General features: G+C 41.9%; 1 pseudogene; it reads right to left on the bottom strand.

The window, feature by feature from the left end:
• The window catches only part of LOC123374534, a 27,255-nt pseudogene extending 5,271 nt beyond the window's left edge, over positions 1-21,984 (bottom strand).

Raw genomic sequence — 21,984 nt, 5'->3', positions numbered from 1 at the left:
ATGCCATAATAACTAGCTATTCTGATAACTGCAACAAGACTGGAGAACAGGAATTACTCTGTCAACAAATGGAGGTACTGGTGAGTACATTTCCCTTACATTTTTCAAAACCTGATTAACAGGCTATAAGAAGACTTTTCAACCACATTTTTTCTCAGAGAAAAATCGAGTCGTAACTCAGACTTTTATCACATTAGATGGTGGTTCCATCCTCCCTTCAAGTGACATGCTCAGTAAACATGATTTAAAGACAACAAGTAAGAACTTAAATTCAGTAAACGAAAATGAAAAGTTGGGAATCCCCCTACTAAGGGTGAAATTCAATACCCTTGAGCAAAGCATGAGTAAATAGGCTTTGGATGTACTTCATCTGCAACCACCTTCCCTGAATGCAATGGAATTGCCATGATTCCACTGCACCAGGTACCTTCCACTACCTCTTTTCTGCTGGGTGAACTCATTTTATTTCTCATTTGTTGTTAGAGGTGTTGCTAGAACAAAGTTCTTTCTATGCACCTAAGACCATATGGGGAATCTGTCTATGAACAAATTAAGAATTGATTGATTGATTTTTATGAACTCTATAACTCTAACCCTCAATGTGTATTAAATTAGCAATTTGCTGACAGGGACTATATCACACACCCTATTTGTGTGTGACAGGACAATCAACAAATTTGTGTGTGACAGGACAATCAACAAATCAACAGCTGCAGGACAATCAACAAATTTGTTAACTTGGAATGACTTTGCCTTGACTACAAGGGATATGCAAAAGAGACTGGCCAAGCAGCAGGAAACTGGGTTTTCTCTCGAGAGTGTTTGCAGATTTAAACATAGTACCTATCTTTAAAAAGGAGAGCAAAGAGGATCTGGAAAATTATAGACCAGTCAGCCTAACTTCAATACCAGGAAAGATACTGGAACAAATTATTAAATAATCAGTTTGTAAGCACCCAGAGGATAATAGGATAATAAGTAATAGCCAACATGGATTTGTCAAGAACAAATCATCCCAAACCTATCTAATTTCTTCTTTGACAAGGTTACTGGCCTAGTGGATGGGGGCAAACTGTAGACATGATATATCTTGATTTTAATAAGGCCTTTGACACAGTCCTACATGACATTCCCATAAGCAAACTAGGGAAATGTGGTCTAGATGAAATTATTATAAGGTGGGTGCATAACTGGTTGAAAGACCATGTGCAAAGAATAGTTATCAGCGGTTCTCTGTCAGACTGGAAACAGATATCTAGTGGGGTGCTGCAGGAGGCTGTCCTGGATCCAGTGCTATTCAATATTTTCTTTAATGATTTGGATAATGAAGTGGAGACTATGCTTATAAAATTTGCAAATAACACCAAACTGGAAAGGGTCAGAATTATTGTGTAGGACAGGATTACAGTGCAAAATTACCTTGGCAAATTGGACAGTTGGTCAGAAATCAACAAGATGAAATTCAATAACAGCAGGTGCAAAGTACTACACTTAGGAAGGAAAAAATCAAATGCCCTAATATAAAATGGGGAATAACTGACTAGGCAGCAGCACTGCAGAAAATGCACTTGGGGTTATAGTGGATCACAGATTAAATATGAGACAACAATGTGATGCAGTTGCAAAGAAGCTTCATATTCTGGGGTGTTTTTTAACAGGCGTTTCATATGTACGACATGGGCGGTAACTGCCCCACTCTTCTCAGCACTAGTGATACATCAGCTAGAGTTCTGGGTGCCACACTTTAAGAAAGAATTGGAGAGAATTCAGTGGACAGCAACAAAAAAGATTTAGAAAACCTGACCTATGAGGAAAGATTAAGAAAATTGAGTCTGTTTAGTCTTCAGAAAAGAAGACCAAGGAGGGATTTTAGATCTAGGCTGTGCCAATATGTCTTTCTGACTTCCAGCTCATTCAATTTCACAATTGTTCCATTATCATCACAACAGCATCCTCATCTTTCAAACCTGAGAGCCTTTGATTCTCCTCTTTGTGTCTTTCAGGTATCGGACTAAATCTTGGTCCCACTGAAGTCAATGGCAAATCCCACCGAATTCAACAGGATCAGGATTTGGTCCTCTTTCCTCATTGTGGAAACTACAAGACACCAGTGGCTGTACTGACAACTTTCCAGGTGTCCAAGGGCTGCTCCCAATTTGCATACAAATTTCCATGAATCACTTAATGAGAAATAAATGCACACAAACATAACGTGTGTCTGTACTTACATCTTCACTGATAGATGACTAGAAATCACTTGCAGCATTGCTTCTGATCCAACTATTGAACCAGAAGGAGAAAACTGAAAAGTTTTATTTTTTTACATTGATGGTTCATATAGTGCATCCATACTAACAGTGGACTCTGCACTGAGAGGAGCTGGCTGCAATGAGTCAAGGAAACTCAATTAGTAAAATAGAAAACAAGTAAAAAAAGGTCTATTTTTAAGTTTTCTTTGATTATTAATTCCCCTTACTTTTCCTTTTACAAGGCCCACCCTGAAACAATGTGATGCATAACTTCGCCATAGTGTTGTGCCCGTAGTTAAATTAAAAACATGAACAGCATTTTCTTGCAAATGAACCACTTTATTCCACTCAGATGCTATGTGTTTATGTAGAGATCAGTATTTTGGATCTGTTTTGTATTTAATATTAGAATTCACGTCCCCGCCTATACAATATTAAGGATTTATAGTAATTGGAAGCATTTATTAGTGGGCATACAAGATTTAACATGATAATAGATGGGACCTTGAGAAAGTCAAAGCATCTGAGAAGAAAATAGGTTGGATATATAATAAGGAAAAAAAGTTTGAGTTTTACCACTGAGCCATGAAATGAAAAGTAATAGCTGATGAACAGGGAAGAGAACAAGAGTCAGTGACAGAAAATACTGACACAAGATTAAAAAGATCGGGCAGGGGAATAGCTATTCAGACTTAAAGTAATTACCAGGGAATCATGGAAAACTAATTTCTATAAATCAAAAAAGCAGTTTGCATTATAAGGTACAAAATATATGGCTGTCATCCTTATAAGCATCTGGGGTGTCAGCCAATTTCAGTCCCTGGGTTGTCTTAAGTGCTTTGCATTTTTATGCCGCAGAGTTAGTTGCCATGAAGTTTAGAAGCAAGAATGGCTTTATGATTTTGCTAGCAGTGTTACAAAAACAAAAACAGAAAAAAATATTATATTAGAAAGGGCAAGTTAATAAATGCAGATTAGACAGGTGAAGGAACAGTAATACAATAAAAAATGGAAGGGATTTTCAGATATTAGTTTGCATTTTCAGGCACAAATGCAGCCAATAAAAAAAAATTGTAAAAATGGCAAATGTTCATTTGAGAATTCTTTATGGTATGTTCCTATTAAATAAAACCCATCATAAATAAGGCAAACAAGAGTGGCATAAATGCTTATATTTGAAAGGCTTTCTTTAAAAGAATAGGGATCCGCATTGTTTTATAAAAAAGGTTTTTAACAATGAGAAAAATGTCATTATCAGGACTGCCTGCCAAAGCTAGTTCTATTGCCATCCTAAAGGCAAACTTGCAAGGCTTTGTGACTCAACTGCTACTTCTACAAAAACAAATTTAAAAGGAAAATCGAGAATTTGGTAATTGTTTACATATGTTTCCTTGTTGTTAAATCTCTGGAAGTTTGAAAATGCAAAGTGTTTCCTTATCAGATATTTTTCTTCCATTGCCTGTGCACATTGGCTACTTCATATTGAATTGGTCATAGATCATTTTTAAAGGAAAAACACCAAGGAAGCAGTTGTTTTGGAAAATAAGTGTATAAGTAAGTAGGTGGACTTTGCAACCTAAAAATATAATTACGTATAATGCTTAGCATTTCAATAATGAGGATTTCAAAGTGCTTCACAAGCATTATGGGCTAGATATCCACAAAGGTACTTAGGCTCCTTAGTTAGGTGCCTAGTCTCCCTTTTACAGTGCACGGGGAGGGTTAGGCAGCTAAGAATGGGACCCACAAAAGCCAGCATGCTCCATGGGGAGCTGCCTAAGCTAGTCTATGTGAAAAGCTGAGGAGACAGGTGTGGTCTAAGCCCCTTCCCTCCCCTCCCCTCAAAGGCAATTAGGTGTCTATCTCCACTTGGGATACAGAGCCATAAACCTTCTCCCGGAGTTAAGCGCCTGCATCTTTTCTCACATAAAAGGGAGGAGGAGTAGGTGCTCCACTCCTCATTTATAACTTCTAGTCCAGTGGTTTGGCATTCCCCCAGGATCTGAGAGACCTGGGTTCTAGTTCTCTCTCTGCTTGATGTAACCACTGGGCTGTGGAGTTTAATAGGGCAGGTCTTGTTCAATCTCTCCCATTGAAGCTGTTCTACTGTTTATAAATACATAAATACTCATTAGGCAAAAAAATAGAATGAGAATGACTCTATAGCCCAGTGATTAGGGCATGCACCTGGAGGGTAGGAGACCCACATTCTAATGCCTCTGTGCCAAGGCATATTTATTTTATTTATACGCAATGGAACTGTTTCAAGAGAGACTGAGAAAGCCTGCTCCCCAGAATACCCCATAGCCCATCAGTTAGGACACTCTTTCAGGGAAAGACCAAAGTGCACATCCCTTCTCCAGATCAGCCAGAGCGGGGAGGGGAGCTGAACCTGGGTCTCCTGGGTCCTGGGTGAGTCTTCTAACCACTTGGCTAAAAGTCAGAAGGGAGTGAGAAGTGGCAGCACCTCCTCAATCAGTGGCTGTTATGCATTGGTTTAGACATGCTCTGAGCATGCCTACCAAATTGGGCCCTGCAGGTGGGGGAATGCATTGCTTGAGGATACCAGTAGAGCTTAGGCCTGAGATAGGCACCTGGATGCCTAGACTGAGGTGGCTGTACACATGCTCATAGGCAGATTTTTAGGCACCTAGGGGACTTCAGGTAGCAGCTGAGTGTGAGTTTTGAGGATCTTAATGGTGCCTAGATATTGCGCCTAAGGTGGCAGTCAGGTGTTTAAGTTCTTTTGTTGAGCTAGCCCTATGTCCCCTGTCTTACAAAGATTTATGCATGTGCTTAACTTTATTGACTTCAGCTGAACTAACTCACATACCTAAAGTGAACCTACACACCTAAACACCTAAAGTAGTATTCAGGTATATCACCTATACCTAAAATGTATAAGTCTTTGCAGCATCGTGGCTTAAATGATTGAGAATCACAACCTTCCTATGAAGTAGAAAAGTATGATTACTTCTGTTTCATAGGTGGTAAAACTGAGACAAATAGGTTAAGTGGTTTACCTGCGGTTACATAGTAAATAAGTATCAGAGCTGGGAATGAAAGCTGGGTCTCTGAGTTCCAGTCCACCAGTTTGAATTGATGCCTATTTAGAGGATCAGATTTGACAGTACCTATTTAAGTTGCACAATGCTTGGTCCTGTTCTTTCTTCCTATGTTTTGAAAATTTCGGCTGTACATGTACAATACCTGTTCCTTGGTAGATCTGAGTGTTAAAGACAGCAACACTTCTGTTAGCTGCTTTCAGGTAACCCTGCAGCTTTGGGGCAAGTAATTCAGACCCTGGGTCTTTGTTGGAGAAAACGGGAGGTCTGGCTCAGCAAGACAGGATACTGTGGTCCTGAGCTGGCAGGGAAAGCAGGGGTAGAAGTAGTCTTGGCACATTGGGTGGCCGCTCCCAGAGGGTTTCTGTGATCCAACCCGTCACACCATGAACATGATTAAAGCAGGGATCGGCAACATTTCAGAAGTAGTGTGCCGAATCTTCATTTATTCACTCTACTTTAAGGTTTTGCGTGCCAGTAATACCATTTTAACATTCTTATAAGGTCTCTTTCTATAAGTCTATAATATATAACTAAACTATTGTTGTATGTAAAGTAAATAAGGCTTTTAAAATGTTTAAGAAACTTCATTTAAAATTAAATTAAAATGCAGAACCCCCTGGACCGGTGGCCAGGACCCGGGCAGTGTGAGTACCACTGAAAATCAGCTTGCGTGCCGCCTTCGGCACCCGTGCCATAGGTTGCCTACCCCTGGGTTAAAGGATTAGAAAACCTACCTTTATAATGAAAGATTCAAAGAGCTCAAATCATTTCTCTTAACAAAGGAAAGGTTAATAGGTGACTTGATAAGTCTATAAGTACCTACATAGGGAACAAATATTTAATAGTGGCTTCTTCAATGTAGCAGAGAAAGATCTAACAACAATATCAAATGGCTTGATGTTGAAACTAGACAAATTCAATCTGGAGCTAATTTTTAATGTTGAGAGAAAAATTTACCAAGGGTTGTGGTAGATTCTCCATCACTGACAATTTTTAAATCAAGAGTGAATGTTCTTTTATAAAATATGCTCTGGGAATTATTTTGGGGAAGTTCTATGGCCTGTGTTATATACTAGGTCACGCTACATGATCACAGTGGCCTGGGAATCTATAAATCTCTTCTTTCATTTACTCCACAGTTTTCATTTGTTCCACAGTCTTGCCTAACTTATTTTTCATAGCTTCTCTCCCCACCCCAAAATGCCTCAAGCTCTTCTTTACCCTGAGTTCACACACTCGTGTTCTCTTAGCTGACGGTAGCTATGTTGTATCTGACCATATCCCAAATAGCCTTGAACCACCTAGTCTCTGTTTACTTTACAATCTTGTACATATTAGCAAAATTCCCTCTTCGTCCTTTATCTTTCCATAAACACAGACCAAATTTTTCCCTCAGTTCCTAAACAGAAGATCCTAAAATCCCTCTAGTATTTTATTCATCCTTGAACCCCTCTCCATTTCTATAATGCTACTTTTATACTAGGTCTAGCAGTACTGAGCATTTTCCCTAATATAACTCTACTAATTCCACCTACTGCACAAGCATAACTTCTTTTGCATTCATACAAGGCATTTATTTATCCTAGAATTTTCTTTTTACTAGAATGTGCCTAAACTGAGGGATGGAAGCTAAGTATACTCAGTGACTACTTCTGTCAAACAAGGTATTCTGGATTGTGTGTCAGAAGATTCCCCTCAAGAGCCCAGGAGCTTTATGCTTCTCATCTATCACCAAACTGGCCCCACTTTTTCACATTGCTGTTAATGTGCTAGTTCCTCCTGTCTGAGCCCCTGGCTGACCCATGTGCCTTGCTTCTGTCAGGCAGGTATCTAGCAGGGGGGAAATGGGATGCTATTGTATGCATGAGACCTAATCCACTTTCAGCAGACAAATTCTTTCTGCTCCCCATAATAGCACCCAACAGTGGGAATTAACCACTGTGTAGCAGGGTGCTGGTGCAAAAGCACCTAATTACCCCTGCTCAGCCAGCTCCAATGAAGGGAAATAGATTTGGAGTGGTGAAACAGACCTGATGCCTGGCCTGGGGATTGACTCCACCTGCGGGCCTGACAAGCCAGCAGTCATAAGGGCTGGGAGCCACAAGAAAAGCCAGGCAGGGAAAGGGTAGACTCCTAGCTGTGGGCTGACTAGGAAAAGAGGGAACCAACCCTGTAGGCCTTGTATATAGCTCAACACTGGTGGTGGGAGAACTGTGTATGTATAAATAAAGCCACGGGTGCTGCATCACTGAAAGCCTCTCCACTTTATTGGGACAGCCAGTGGGCTCTGGAAGAGGGGTGTGACAGAGAAACTGTCACACACTGTTCTATGGGATAAGCACTGAGTAGAGGTGTGGCCAGTGAATTGCAATTGAATGTATAGAAGGGACAAAATCTGTCCCCTTTTTGCTTAGAAATTAGCACAGAAGTAGATAGTACAGGAGGACCATTGCTGTCAAAAGGATCCTATTGGTGTCAGTGGGCTTTTGATCAGGCCCAGAACGAGCACTAAGGAGTTCAGACTGTTTGGGAATTCGGTACTGAAGGAAGCAAGCTGTTAGTGGAATAAACTAAAATCTGAATAATAAAGTAAATAGCTTTACTTTATTATTTATTTTCAACTCTAAAAACACAATGGAGGTCATGTTACTATCCATTAAGAGAGTAAAAACTCCAGTACAACTAATGGGGAAAACAGCCAGCAGCACATTAGCTGTGGTCAAGGACTACCTTGTTTACTGCAAAGTACAGAAGAATTACTTATAGAGACAACATAAAAGCACATTGTAGAGCAGGTTGAGTGACTTGCCTTCTGACAGACGGATGAGGTTGATCATCTCACAGTGAGGCCTTCCCTTCAAGAGATTATGTTACAGTAGTGAGTTAGCAAAATCTCATGAAATTAGCTGAGATCTTCACCATTTGCTAAAGTCCCCTGAGAATAACTGATGAAATTGCAGTGCTGTCAGCTTTGAACTTGAACTGCAGATCCTGCTTTGAACCTTATGTGGGTCAAAAGCCAAACACCACCTCACCTCAGTCCAGTTCTAGTGAGAGTTGACCGTTTGTTCTGGTATCTGGGAAGATATTGGGTACCTCAGGATAGCATAGGTTGGCATTAAAAACTTGTGCCTATAGCAAAAACCCCTCTCATCTAGGGACTGATCTTGTCCATTTGAAGAAAATACCTGAGGAGGCCCCAGTCATTGAAAGGGGAACCAATGGGAGTCCATTAAAATATTTTGAGGGTATGTCCTATATTTCTAAAATGATTGGCTGTGAAAATGATGAGAGGACAGGTGTGAAAATATAATAGTGTTAGCACTGCACTGTTACCACGCTCTTTCCTCTGCAGCTGACTTGCTTCTCTTTAAAATGAGAGAGACAGAATTCCTTCTAAATTACCCTACCAGGTACAAGAAAGATATAACACCAGAAGAGGTGAACTAAATAAATGTTGAAAGTAGCAGCTCTACTGGTGCAGGCAGATGCTGTCCGCTTTATTTCTCTTGTCTTTTTTATTAATATTATGGTGAATTTATTACTACTCTCAAAACAGGAGAGTCATTCTACATAAGACAGGCATACTGAAGGAAAGAAAAGAAACAGGAGTCTTTTGTTCAATACTGGAGGATGGGTTTGAGATCATTTTTAACCTTGTCATTTTTTTATACAGTATTTTCCTTAAATAAATGTTTGACTTGAATTGAAGGTCGTACTAAGCAATGTCCTCTCATGCATCACAGAGATAAGGACAAAACTGATCACCTGAAAAAGTATGCATTAATTAACCATATTTGTCTATTTAAACTGTAAACTCTTAGGGTTAAGGAGTGAATCTTGGTATGTTTATGCAGTGCCTAGCACAAGGGAGCCCTAAACTTTGTTGGGGCCTCTCAGCCCTACTATAGTACAAATACTGAAGACCTCAGATAGGATGTTTTTGAATATTGATTTTGAGTTCATTATGTCATTCATTGTCTTTTGCTGAGATTTTTTTCTCTTTCTTGGAGTAATTCACCAATGACAACTATTTATAAATGAAAGTGTTTGTTATAAAGGCAAATTGCTCCATAAAATTATATCTTCAGTAGCAGAGATGGGGAACTCCTATTTGTTAAAATCAGCTTTGTGAATAACAGTGAAAAATAAAATTAATCTTAAGGAAAATATAATAGCCTATGTAATAAGACACCTAAAGAAAACTGGTATGTAAGGTATTACCTGGCCTCTTTATGAAGCCGGTGGCCTAAGCCTGCTAAATCCATCCTCTTCAGAAAAAGAACTATGCTAGTTAGATTTGAGTCCTGTATTCTGACAGGCCTGGTTTAATTTCCTTGTATGTAAATTATCCAGGGTAGAGGCAGAAGAGTTTGCCTGGAAGAGATTTCAGAAAATTCTCTTGCTTTTTGTAGTACTGTATATATTAATTTTATTATTTAATTTTGTGTCAGTTATTCTACCTGATGAAGACGTGCCCAGAATTTGCTTGCACATATCTTCTTGGCTTTTATTGATAGAGCAGACTCTCTTATAATGCAGCCTGATTCTAGGACTGCATATCTTTGAAGTGAAAGAGAGACGTAAGTATTCAATAAATGAAGACTCTGCAAACACCAAACGGGTTTGCACTAAAATTTTGTTTGGTTGTTTTTTCATAAAATACTTTGCTATAGATTCTTTTCCTTGACACACTATTGTCTCATTGGTCTTAAAATGAGACCTGCAAGCACTTTGATGAGACTTGACAGTGTCTCAAACAATTTATTTTCTGTAGTTATTTCTGTATCCTCTGCTAAAATAAATCTGAGGGTATATCTACACAACAAAATTAGGTCAATTTTATTGAAGTCGGTTTTTTAGAAATCGTTTTTGTACAGTCGATTGTGTGTGGCCTCACACAAAATGCTCTAAGTCAGGGATCGGCAACCTTTCAGAAGAGGTGTGCCGAATCTTCATTTATTCACTCTAATTTAAGGTTTCGCGTGCCAGTAATACATTTTAACATTTTTAGAAGGTCTCTTTCTATAAGTCTATAATATATAACTAAACTATTGTTGTATGTAAAGTAAATAAGGCTTTTAAAATGTTTAAGAAGCTTCATTTAAAATTAAATTAAAATGCAGAGCCCCCCGGACTGGTGGCCAGGACCTGGGCAGTGTGAGTGCCACTGAAAATCAGCTCGCGTGCCGCCTTCGGCACACATGCCATAGGTTACCTACCCCTGCTCTAAGTGCATTAAATCAGCAGACTGCGTCCACAGTACTGAGGCTAGCGTCGACTTCCAGAGCGTTGCACTGTGGGTAGTTATCCCACAGTTCCCGCAGTCTCCGCTGCCCATTGGGATTCTGGGTTGAGATCCCAATGCCTGATGGGGCAAAAACAGTGTCGCAGGTGGTTCTGGGTACATGTCATCAGGCCCCCCTCTCCCTCCCTCCCTCCATGAAAGCAATGACAGACAATCATTTCGCACCTTTTTTCTTGGGTTACCTGTGCAGACGCCATACCACAGCAAGCATGGAGCCCGCTCAGCTCACCGTCACTGTACGTCTCCTGGGTGCTGGCAGACGTGGGACTGCATTGCTACACAGCAGCAGCTCATTGCCTTTTAGCAGTACATGGTGCATTACAATTGGTAGCCATTGTCGTCATATTCCTGGGTGCTCTTTTAGCCAACCTCGGTGAGGTTGGTCAGGGGGCGCCTGGACAGACATGGGAGTGACTCAGCCAGGTCATTCCCATCTTCTGCTGAGCACCCAGGAGATGACAATGGCTAGCAGTCATACTGCACCGTCTGCTGCCAGCCTAAGATCTAAAAGATAGATGGATCAAAAAAAGAAATTGACCCGATTTGTTTTGTGAAATCAACGGCCTGCTAAACCCAGGGTTTTGAGTTCAATCCTTGAGGGGGCCATTCTGTGTGACAGTTGTTTGTTTCTCCTTGATGCAAAGCCACCCCTTTTGTTGATTTTAATTCCCTGTAAGCCATGTCGTCAGTCGCCCCTCCCTCCGTCAGAGCAACGGCAGACAATTGTTTCACGCAAAACGAGGCGAGGAGGCAACGGCAGCGCGGTGACGAGAGGGACATGGTCATAGACGTCTCACAAAGTACGGGCCGGGCAATGTGCCCCGGCAATGTGCCCATCATGCTGATGAGCTCTGCAAACATGCTGGCCAAACAGGAAATGAAATTCAAAAGTTCGCAGGGCTTTTCCTGTCTACCTGGCCAGTGCATCTGAGTTGAGAGCACTGTCCAGAGTGGTCACAATGGAGCACTCTGGGATAGCTCCCAGAAGCCAATACCGTTGAACTGAGTCCACACTACCCCAAATTCGACCCAGCAAGGCCGATTTCAGTGCTAATCCCCTCGTCGGAGGTGGAGTAAAGAAATCGATTTAAAGAGCCCTTTAAGTCGAAAAAAAGGGCTTCGTCGTGTGGACAGGTCCAGGCTTAAATCAAGGTAATGCTGCTAAATTCGACATAAAGTCGTAGTGTAGACCAGGCCATGTTTACTCATGAAATGCACCTTACTAAAGCACAAAACATATCCTTGTGCCATATAATGGAAAGGCATTCTCAGAGGAGTATTTTTCCATTGTGATAGACCCAGGCTAGTTGGGTAGAACAAAGTAGTAGAAGGCAGATACACTGGCCACTGGATTAGCAGTTTTCTGTTCCCTGACTGACCAGAGCAGGGGCTGCTCCAGACTAATGAGAACACCTGACTCCAATTAACCTGCAAAGAGTCAGGTGAGTCCATTAAGGTACTGTGAACACCTGACTCTAGTTAAGGCCCTTTTGATACTATAAAAGGGCTCACTCCATTCAGGCTGGGAGGAGCTAGGGAGCCATGGGAGAGGAAGTGCGACTGAAGGGCTGGTCAATGAAGACACCCTCAAGCCATTGGTAAGGGAGTCCTAAGGTAAGGGTGTAGAAGGGAGAAGCAGGAGAGCTGTGGGGAAGTGGCCCAGGGAAATGTAGCAACTCTGGCAGTGAAAGGTTGGCTGCCAACAGCTGCTACCATTAGGGTCCCTGGGCTGGAACCCAGAGTAGAGGGTGGGCCAGGGTTCCCCTGCAACTTGCCACTACAGAAACACCTCCTGGGAAGGGAAGACAGGCCCCTGTCAGGACAGGAAGCTAAACTGTTCTGAAATAAGCCCTAGGGACAACAGAGACTGTGGGAGTTTTCTCACCAACCTCCTTGCTGGCTTTTTTCCAATGATAGAATCACAATATTGTTAGATAATATTCTGCTCCATTGCAACTCTAGGTCTTTGTCTCACTGATAACAATCGATGCAGCACATGTGTGTAGATTGGGGGGGAAAAGTGGATATAGTACCTTTAAAAAAAAAAGTCTGTTCCCTTCACTTTGATCAAATAAGAAGCTGATTGGGCTTCCTGTATAACCAGTCAGGGCTATCCAACAGCTTTGATAGCATATGGTAGGACATATTGCAATCTGAATTAAGCAACTTGAGTCATATTTTGCATGGCCCTTCCTATAGTCCTTTGACTTCAGTCAGAATTTTAACCAGTAAGATGAAATTTGCTTCAATTCACGAGGCACACACAAGCCCCTATATACCAGTTAAGTCCTATGCAAGTCACAAGTCAAGGGCTTGAGGGATTCACTTGGTGCACGTGACCTTGCGTAGACCCTCTGAATTTTGCCAGTACTGATTAAATGTTAATTTGAATGGTTGGTGAGTGAATTATAAAACTTAAAAATGATCTAGAGTAACAGACTTTAAGGTAGGAATTGTGTTTTCAAGAGAGATTATTTGGTTCCAAACAGAACTGTAAACTCACACGAATTAAAAATATGAATTCCCGAAAATTCAAACCTGTAAGTCTGCAACCCCTGAATTTCACTTTGGGTTTCAGGTTCAAACAAAAATGAAACTCATTCAAAGCTGTAAGCCTAGCATGAATTCAGTGGCAGATCATAAATCAGCCCAGTTTCATTTAAAAACTGAGTCTAGACATGCTAAGAAAAGATAACAAACCTTTTAATGACCCTGTGCTGAGTTATGAGTTTGTAACAATCTAAAACCAGGTGAGTTTTGTGATGAACCAGGTGATTCCAGTTGTTGTGATGAACATTTTATACAGCTCCAGTTCCCAAGGTTTTGACTGAACTAAGTGAAATGCTCTGTACAGGTTTAAAAAAGGAATAATTCAGAAAGAGTTTGAGAGATCCTAACTTCATTTTTGGGGAACCCAATATTCATTTATAATTTCATTACTCTAAAGCAAGACAGCTGGGTATCTAGGTTCAAAGTCTCTAGTAATGCAGCTTTGTGAATCATGTAGTAAGTTACCACCCACCCATTCATCCCCCAGAGCATTACTTGCACATCCATTCTCTGCAAACTCAAAAAACAAGGAAACCGAAGGTTGCTGGTGAACCAGTGCTTCCCAAACAGGGGGGAGAGAGGGTAGGCTGCACAAGGCACTTAAAAAGCAGACTAACCCCAGATATAGATCATTTCAAATGAGCTGCAGTGTCTTCAAATATCAATTGGATTTATATCTGAAGATGGTTATACGATCTGGTGATGCAGCATGTGGGGAGATCCAGACTTAAGAGTAACCTCTGCCTAGGCTCATGGGGGATCAGTCATATTTCAAAGATGAGGAATGAGTTGAGGTCACATTTCATTTGACCTTTGGAGTAACGGAGAACAATACTAATTACACCCTTTTATCACCCCCCATAATCAGCTTCCTGAAACAGTTTGGCAGTTTTGCATATTTTATTCTTATAGTTGCTGAAGAGGCAATTATAACACGGGAGGGGAAATTAAGATGATAATGTCAGACCAAGATGAAAAAGCATGCGAGAGGTTTTGGAATGCACAAAAATGCATTGCAATTCTGATCATGAAAACTTAGTCTGATCTGAGTTTCCTTTGGAAAATTTGGCTCAATGAATTAAGGTAATCTATATGTTCAGATAAGATATTTACAAAATAGCTTTATTTTTCACAGGTTAAAAGTTGAGAACATGTTATGTAATTTGGCTTCTGCATAATGAAAATATGTTCAGTACAATAAACCTTCCTATTTTGTATAAATTAACTTTTAAGGAACTTCTTATGAAAGAGTTGAAAAAATGTGGAGGCTCTAAGAACATATTTGCATTAAGCCCCTAACAGTTTTAGTAACACACACTCCAGATGTGCTTCATTATTGTTGTCTTGATTTCACTTACTTTACTAACATTTACTCTCTCTAAACTAATATCAATTGCAAAGGTTACAGTATGAATCCAGACGAAAAACTCTCCAGAGCTCATGGTTAATAGCACTAGCACTTTTCTTCTGTAATTTTTGCAGTGTTTTTTTCTTCATTTGGCTTGAATTATATCTTTGTGGCTGGGATCTAGAGGGACTAATTCTCCAAGATCAGAATTTAAATTAGATCCCTCATGTCAGATAATCTGGTAGGCTTTTTAAAATTTCCTCTAGTTGGAAGAGACCTTTTTCATGAGTATTAAAACAAATGCAGTTTGCTAATTTTATATCAATTGATTATTCTTAAGCGGATTTTAATTCTAAAAAATAGTGACATACTTATCATGTGGATGATATTGATTAAAGGAGAAAAGAAAATGGAACTGAATTATATGAGAGATCTTAACACTGTAAACACTGATAAGCATAGTGTTTGAGGACATTTGTTTTCCTCTAGTCCTGGAACAGTTGTGCTTTTTTAATGTACCTTTCTTTCATGTAATTTCCAAACACATTTCTCCAGCCTGACATTTAATCATATCTGAACCAATTTCTGGGTGAAAGTAGTTACTCTAATCTCCATTACAATATATCAACATGCTACTGAAATAGCAATACTGAAAGTATGAGCCAGCCACTTAGACTTTACGTATTAGTAAGGATGAAATTAGCAGGTTCACTATCTGAGTCACTTTGGAAATTACTATTATGATCTTAGCCCAGTTTGAATTTAAAATATTTAAAATGTCATGAATTGCATATATACAAAATGCTTCCTTCCTATTTAAAACTATTATATTGAAAAATACATAGAAATTTTAAATTTATTTGAGGGTTTTTTCTTCCAGTGTCAGGGTAACCATATTTCCCTGCATGTGGAGCTGGCCTGTTCCCTGCCCCTCTTCCCGCCTCCCATGCACAAGGCTGACATTGTCGCTCGCCCAAACCTTGCCTGCCCCTCCACGTGGGTCTGGCGTCGCCGCTCTCCCCCTCCCCCCCGCATGCTCCTCTGCACCCTGCTAGAGGTGCGTGCCTCACTTTTTTGGCAAAAGTGGGCATTTTTCAAAAAAGTCAGGACAACCAAGATAGGACTTAAAAAAGGAACTGTCCTGGCTAAAATGGGACGTATGGTCACCCTATCCAGTGTCAAACTCTGTGCAGGGAACTAAAATAATGAAATGCTAAAAAGCTATGTTAATGGCACATTAAAGTTAAGAATTTAAATGCACAAAAGTCCAAAAGTTAAAGGTGAACTGCAAAGGTTTTTGGGATAGAGGGGATTCTTTTAATCAAGCAGTCTCCTTCCACTGCCACAAAAAGTCTGCCTGCAAGATACTTTTAAGAGAGTATATAGATATTGATTTAAAATGTCTTTAGTGCTGAGTGTTAAAAAAATAAACAACCCTGATAATTATTACATTCTTATAATCCAGAGAAGTCTGATCTGCACGTCCTGGTTTCTATGTGACACTGCGTGACATTACAACCATCACAGAATGGCTCTTTCAACCTGTATTTATCTAAATCCTAATTTCACTCCTACTTTCTTAAAGTACTTCCTTTTGAGCTAAAATATTGGACTAGTTTATAATACAAATCCAGTTACAAATTTTATTTCTGGCCATAAACTTTGAACCACTATATTCAGCCTGCTCTGTCTCTGCTTACGGTCAAAGTGCTCATATGAGCAAGAGGATTTAGGAGTACAATGGTATATTTTCACTTTAGTGTGCAGGAAATTACACAAGCATTGCGTGTGTGTGGGTATGAAGTTATACCCCGAAAGCTCAAAACACAAAGCAGAGTCAAGGTGACATTGTTGACAAAATGTCTCCTTGAAGATGCTCCAATGGCATCTAAGTTGTGACATTTTGAGGCTAGTTTAGCAACTTGGCTGGATACACTATAAAAGCTAAACTTTTCCTCTTAACTCATTCCATGTTTTTGTTCAGGTTAAAAGACACTTAATTGTTAAGGAACAATACACCAAATCTTAAACTCCAATTAACCAATAAAATCTATGACGGGATGTGAGTTATGGTGTAATAATTCATGCCAGATGTGGTGTTCAGTGTGAAGGTGAAGATTAAGTGATCTCTTTTAAATTAGGAAGGGATTATTACACAAGTATTCAAGCGCCTGAGTGTAGATGTGCCCATCAAAAATGTTTTAATCAACATAGAAACTCCAGGTCTCCCCCCCCCCACCCTATCCCCACCCCAAAAAAACCCTGAAAACTTTATGCTTTTCTCTGATTTTATATATTTTTCTATGCAGGCACTGATAAATACATTGGGAGGATTCATTAATGTTTGTAAATCACTTTGAAAATATGGAGCATTTTGTAAAGCTAAGTATTATCATTATTAATAAAATTACATAGCCATGTCTTTCTGTACATAGCATGAAAAATAATACTAGTAAGGTGGCTTATATATATTTATCTTCTACGCCAGTGGTTCGCAAATATTTGTACTGGTGACCCCTTTCACATAGCAAGCCTGTGAGTGTGAACCCCTTATAAATTAAAAACACTTTTTAATATATTTAACACCATTACAAATGCTGGAGGCAAAGCGGCATTTAGGGTGGAGGCTGACAGCTTGCAACTCCCCATGTAATAACCTCACGACCCCCTGAGGGGTCCCAACCCCCAGTTTGAGAACCCCTTTCTATGCAAAGTCAATATATTGCATGCAGTGATGAATTCAGTTCCCTTTGCTGCAACTACCACAGAAATCAACTCCTATAAGGAGAATTAGTGATACATAGGAGGAGGATGGTGCTGACTAGCAGGAAAAAAAGTTTTTTTTATTTACTTTTAAAATAACCATCCTGAAATATTGGTTCCTTGACAACAGACAACCAGTTGGGTTTGTCCAATAGGCAGCTTTCATTGAGGGGTCTGCTGGATATACTGGGCACTATGAGAGAGACAAAGTATATGAGGTAATATCTTTTATTGGACCAACTTCTGTTGGCAAGAAAGCAGGAGCGGCGCCAGAGTTTCTGGCGCCCTAGGCAGAATTCGGGGGGCGGCATTTTGTGCGCTTCCCATGGGGCGTGCGGGAGCTTCCAGTTTCACTCCCATCGCGCTGCCGAAGAAGGACCCTCTGCCAAAATGCCGCAGGCGACAGCGGCAGTCATTGAGCTGCTCAATTGCCTGCCGCTGTTTTCTGCGGCACGTTGGCAGAAGGTCCTTCTTAGGCGGTGCGACGGGAGCGGAACCGGAAGCTCCCATGCGCCCCATGGGGAGCGCACAAAATGCCGCCCCCCAGATCCTGGCGCCCTAGGCGACCGCCTAGGGTCGCCTAATGGAAGTGCCGGCCCTGCAAGAGAGACAAGCTTTTGACCTACGCAGAGCTCTTTTTCAGGTCTGGGAAAGATGCTAAGAGTGTTGCAGATAAATACAAGATTGAACGATAGTTTAGCATAAGTAGTTAGCACATATTGTCTGGATATACCGCAAGAAGGATAGGAGACTTGTTATGGGTTTTAATCAGGACACAACTTTATTATATAGATGTCTGGGACTACCCAGCAGATAAAGTGTACAGTGCAGGCAAATGCATGCTTATTCTAATCAATTCTCCGGGGCTTTCAACCCCCCCCCCTTCGTTTAATCCGTGCTTATTCACATCAGTTCTCCAGGGATTCCACCAGCCCCCCTTTGTTTCCATCCAGGTCCCCCAACCAACCCATGGCTTAGACCTTACCATCCACCAGCCTCACAAGAGGCTTAAGGAGGGCTATGAGAATGGGGGGGGTGGGGGGTTGGCTCCCTGCCATACCGGTCATGGGAGTCCCCGAACTCCCTCCTCTGTTCTGTTTCTTTATCCAGTCTTTTAAGTCCTTTACCAGGCCATTTATCAGGTCACTGGCTGCCTTCCCTATGGAGTACCTGCACTGAACATCCATCACAAGGAGGTGCCAGCCATTTGCTTGGCTGCCTCCCCCTCAACCCCGCCAGGTTTCCAGACATCTGCAAATGACCTATTGGCTGGCAGCCCTACTGGGGAGAAAGAACCCATTGTCCTATGTATGCTCGTCAAGGGACACCAGCAGCTGCATTGTCCTTGACCGGGTACTGCAGCAACTGCCCTTCACAGAGGGCCTCATAGGCGACCCATTCTCTGGATCCTTGTATTGACAAGACTCCTTAAAAGAAAACAAAATAAACAACTTGTAAGCTGGTGCCAAAAAATCTCCATTTCGACATTCCAAGGTTCCAGAGAGTCTGTGGCAAACTTGAAATGAGACAAGGCATCTGCTATGCCATTATCCATGCCTGGCACGTGCCTGGAAGAAAAAACAGATGTTGAAGGTTAAGCATTGGAGAACAAATGCCCTTACCAACTTTCCAATCTTGTGCAATCTGGAAGTTTGGTGATTGATAACCTGTACCACTGCCATGTTGTCACACCAACGGCACACCCGTATATTAGACCCAAATTAATAACCATTTGTACCTCCACAAATTGACCTAGAAAACTTTTCCACACCCACAAGTCTTACTACATCTGTGTAGTGACTCATATGTAATTGTGCGGTCTGGCTGTGCCAGTCAGTGCCACTGCCAGCCGGGCACAAATAGCCCTCCCTGTTGCAACAACCCTGCAAGCAAAGTTCAGCTCAATGCCCAGGTAGGTTAATGTCGTGAAAGGGGCCTTCTGTTTTGCCCTTCGCTAGGGGTTTCCCTAACTATTTAGCCAGGGCCTAAAATGTGTCCAACAGGTGAAAACACTCATTTGACCCAGCTTGCCCTGGGGACAAAAATTGTGCACATAATGCACTATTTGGTTTAGTCCCACTGACTGCACCACTGCCCCAGTGCAACATTGTACTAAATTTCTGAAAAGCCGCACAGGATACTGAACAGCCCATGGGCATAGCCTTGTCGAAATAAAATTGCCGGTAGTAGGTGTGTTAAACAACCACCATTATTAAATGCCCAGCAAATACTATTACATGCCCAGGGTCCTTTTCGGGCTTGTTGCAGTATGAACAAACCCCTGGAGCCCTTGGTGTTATGCCCTTGAACCACAGTCTGTGATGCCACCTTATTCCAGTTTGTGTTCCTGCCCTTAATGGAAACTGCTTATGACATGCCCCCCAACATACTGGGTGCCCGCCTAATTATATGCATATAATTTACAAAGGCTGGGCTGCTGTCTGTGTAGGCCTGTACCATAATGCCCGCCTAGACGACCAGGGCAGCCTCCCAATTTTTTCATGTTCTAGGCACTCTTGGGCAGTTCGCTGTTTTTGCTCGCCTTGTCCATGTTTACTGTCTGTCCTTTCCTGTGCCATAGGGATATTACATGCACAAATTGCCTGTGGGGATTCTATATTTAGTTGCACTGAGTTGGTGAACTGCCATCGTGTAACCTACCCCGGCATAACCATACTGCAGAGCCCTGCTCCCCGATAGATCCCCCGGGAGTGTCTACCCTGTCCCCTGCGGTTACATGCTCTGATGGCCGATGAGTTGCCATGTGTCCCTTCCTTGTCCTGCTGCTGAAACTTGAGCCCATGCTGGGCCTACCCTGTCACCCTGTGCAGACCCCTCACATCTAGCTGCCTGAAGTTGCTGTTGTAATTGCAAATTAGCTTGCAACAGCTGTGTAATACCGTCAGTGTCTCCCACTGAAGGTGCCACCCCTAGGTGGTTCTGCCCAGGCTTCTCGACCTTCCAGAGTATTTAATACCCCAATCGGCTGACGCCTGTTCCCCCTAGGTGAACTCACTGGGTGACTGGTTGAGCACGGTCCCTGCAACTGCCACCCTTTGCCAGGCTGGAAGGCCGGATACCACCTCTGCCACCCCTTTCCCTAACCTCTGTGTGGTTTAGATTACACTCATCCCTGGGATCAGCATTACCGCCATCCCTTGTGTTAGGTAGAAGAAAACATCCTGTTTTTGTAATGATCTTGCGCCCTTTGACGCGTTGCAATGCTGTGGAGAAACCCTCAGAAACAACGTCACTGAGCATTGGCTGCACATCTTACCTGACCACCCCATTAATGCACACAGCCTGCTCACCTGAGTGCGTGGGCACTTTCCTATGATCATTTGCCTCCCTTAGTCCATGAGGCTGCCCTGGGTTATGCCTTGGGTTATTAAACACACCACCCTGGGAAGTAGCAGTCCACGTACTTGTGAGCCCCCTTACCCCTGCTGCAATACTGTCTGTCTTGGGTTTCCTTCCAGTCCATGGGCTCTCTTGGGGCTGTCTTGCCTGTGCCTGTCCCCTTTCCAGCAAAGCTATAGGCACGTGAGCAGCACACAGCCATGAAACAGTTACATTTCTCCTGCCTTGCTCTGTCCCTCTCCACCAACGTTAATTGTCCCTTGCCTTGCTCCCTGCCTTGCATGTCCAATTTTTCTGCACCCGAACTAGCGAGAGTTTTTAGTCCAAACTCATAGATGTCATGATAGCTGCACAGATGTTAGTCACTCCCCGAGAACAGGTACATCCATGCAGACAGCCAGGATGACCTCATCTGTCGTGCCATAGGGTTTGTGTCGGTGGGTTCACTGACCAGACCTGGAGAGTTTCCAGCCATAAAGGGAAGTGCAACTAGAAATAACTTCCAAGAAGACTTCAGCTAGAAATCAGTGCAGATCAGGGAACATACCACAGAGAGCAGCTATTTCCTCCCTCCACCCCCAACCATCCCTGCTACAAAGCTGATGTTATAACTTATATGGAGTGGCAGCAGTGAGGCCTCTGCAGTATCCACTCCTGTGCAGCTCTGGTCTTGGGCCCTAGTGTGCCACTTTTTGCTACCCTCCACGCAACATAGCAGAAGGGCATGTATGGCTATTCACAATGAATGATACTTCGTTGTGCTTGTCTATGCTGCATATAGCGCACAGCAGCAGGTGCAGCCAAGCTTATCTCTAGGAATGTGATATAGGGGAGGAGGGGAGCTGTAATGGTAAATGCAGTATGGGAATGTTCAATGCCTCAGCTAATTCATGGTAACAGTAGGTTTATAATTCATGTAAAGGCCTAGAAGAACAGATTATAGATTGACTCAACCATCTCTGATTGCTTCTCTGTTCACATCAATCACTTACTTGTTCACATGCTGGAAAGATCACAATATCGTCCCTCTCTTTTGTATGATGTATCTCAAAGAGCAATCTTAAAGCAGAAAGGAAATGGTCTTTCTGAATGCTGCAGATGTACACAACTTCTGCACAGTGTTTGTTTTCTACTCTTATGACGGGGGTGCTACCATAATAAGTCTGACATTTGCAGGACATGTGAAGAGATATAACTATTAGCAGCGTCAGCCCTGGTCTTGATATGAAAACATCTTTAAGAACTCCAAATAATACATCAGTTGCAACTGTTCTTTCATGAGCTTCATCTAAGATGACTCCATAGCAGCTCAGAAGAATGGTGGACAAGTTTTGAAAG

The sequence above is a fragment of the Mauremys mutica genome, chromosome 7 (assembly GCF_020497125.1).
Source record: "Mauremys mutica isolate MM-2020 ecotype Southern chromosome 7, ASM2049712v1, whole genome shotgun sequence".
Taxonomy (NCBI): Eukaryota; Metazoa; Chordata; order Testudines; family Geoemydidae; genus Mauremys; species Mauremys mutica.
Note: the sequence above shows the minus strand (reverse complement) of the source record. Positions and strands in the feature narration are given on the sequence as shown.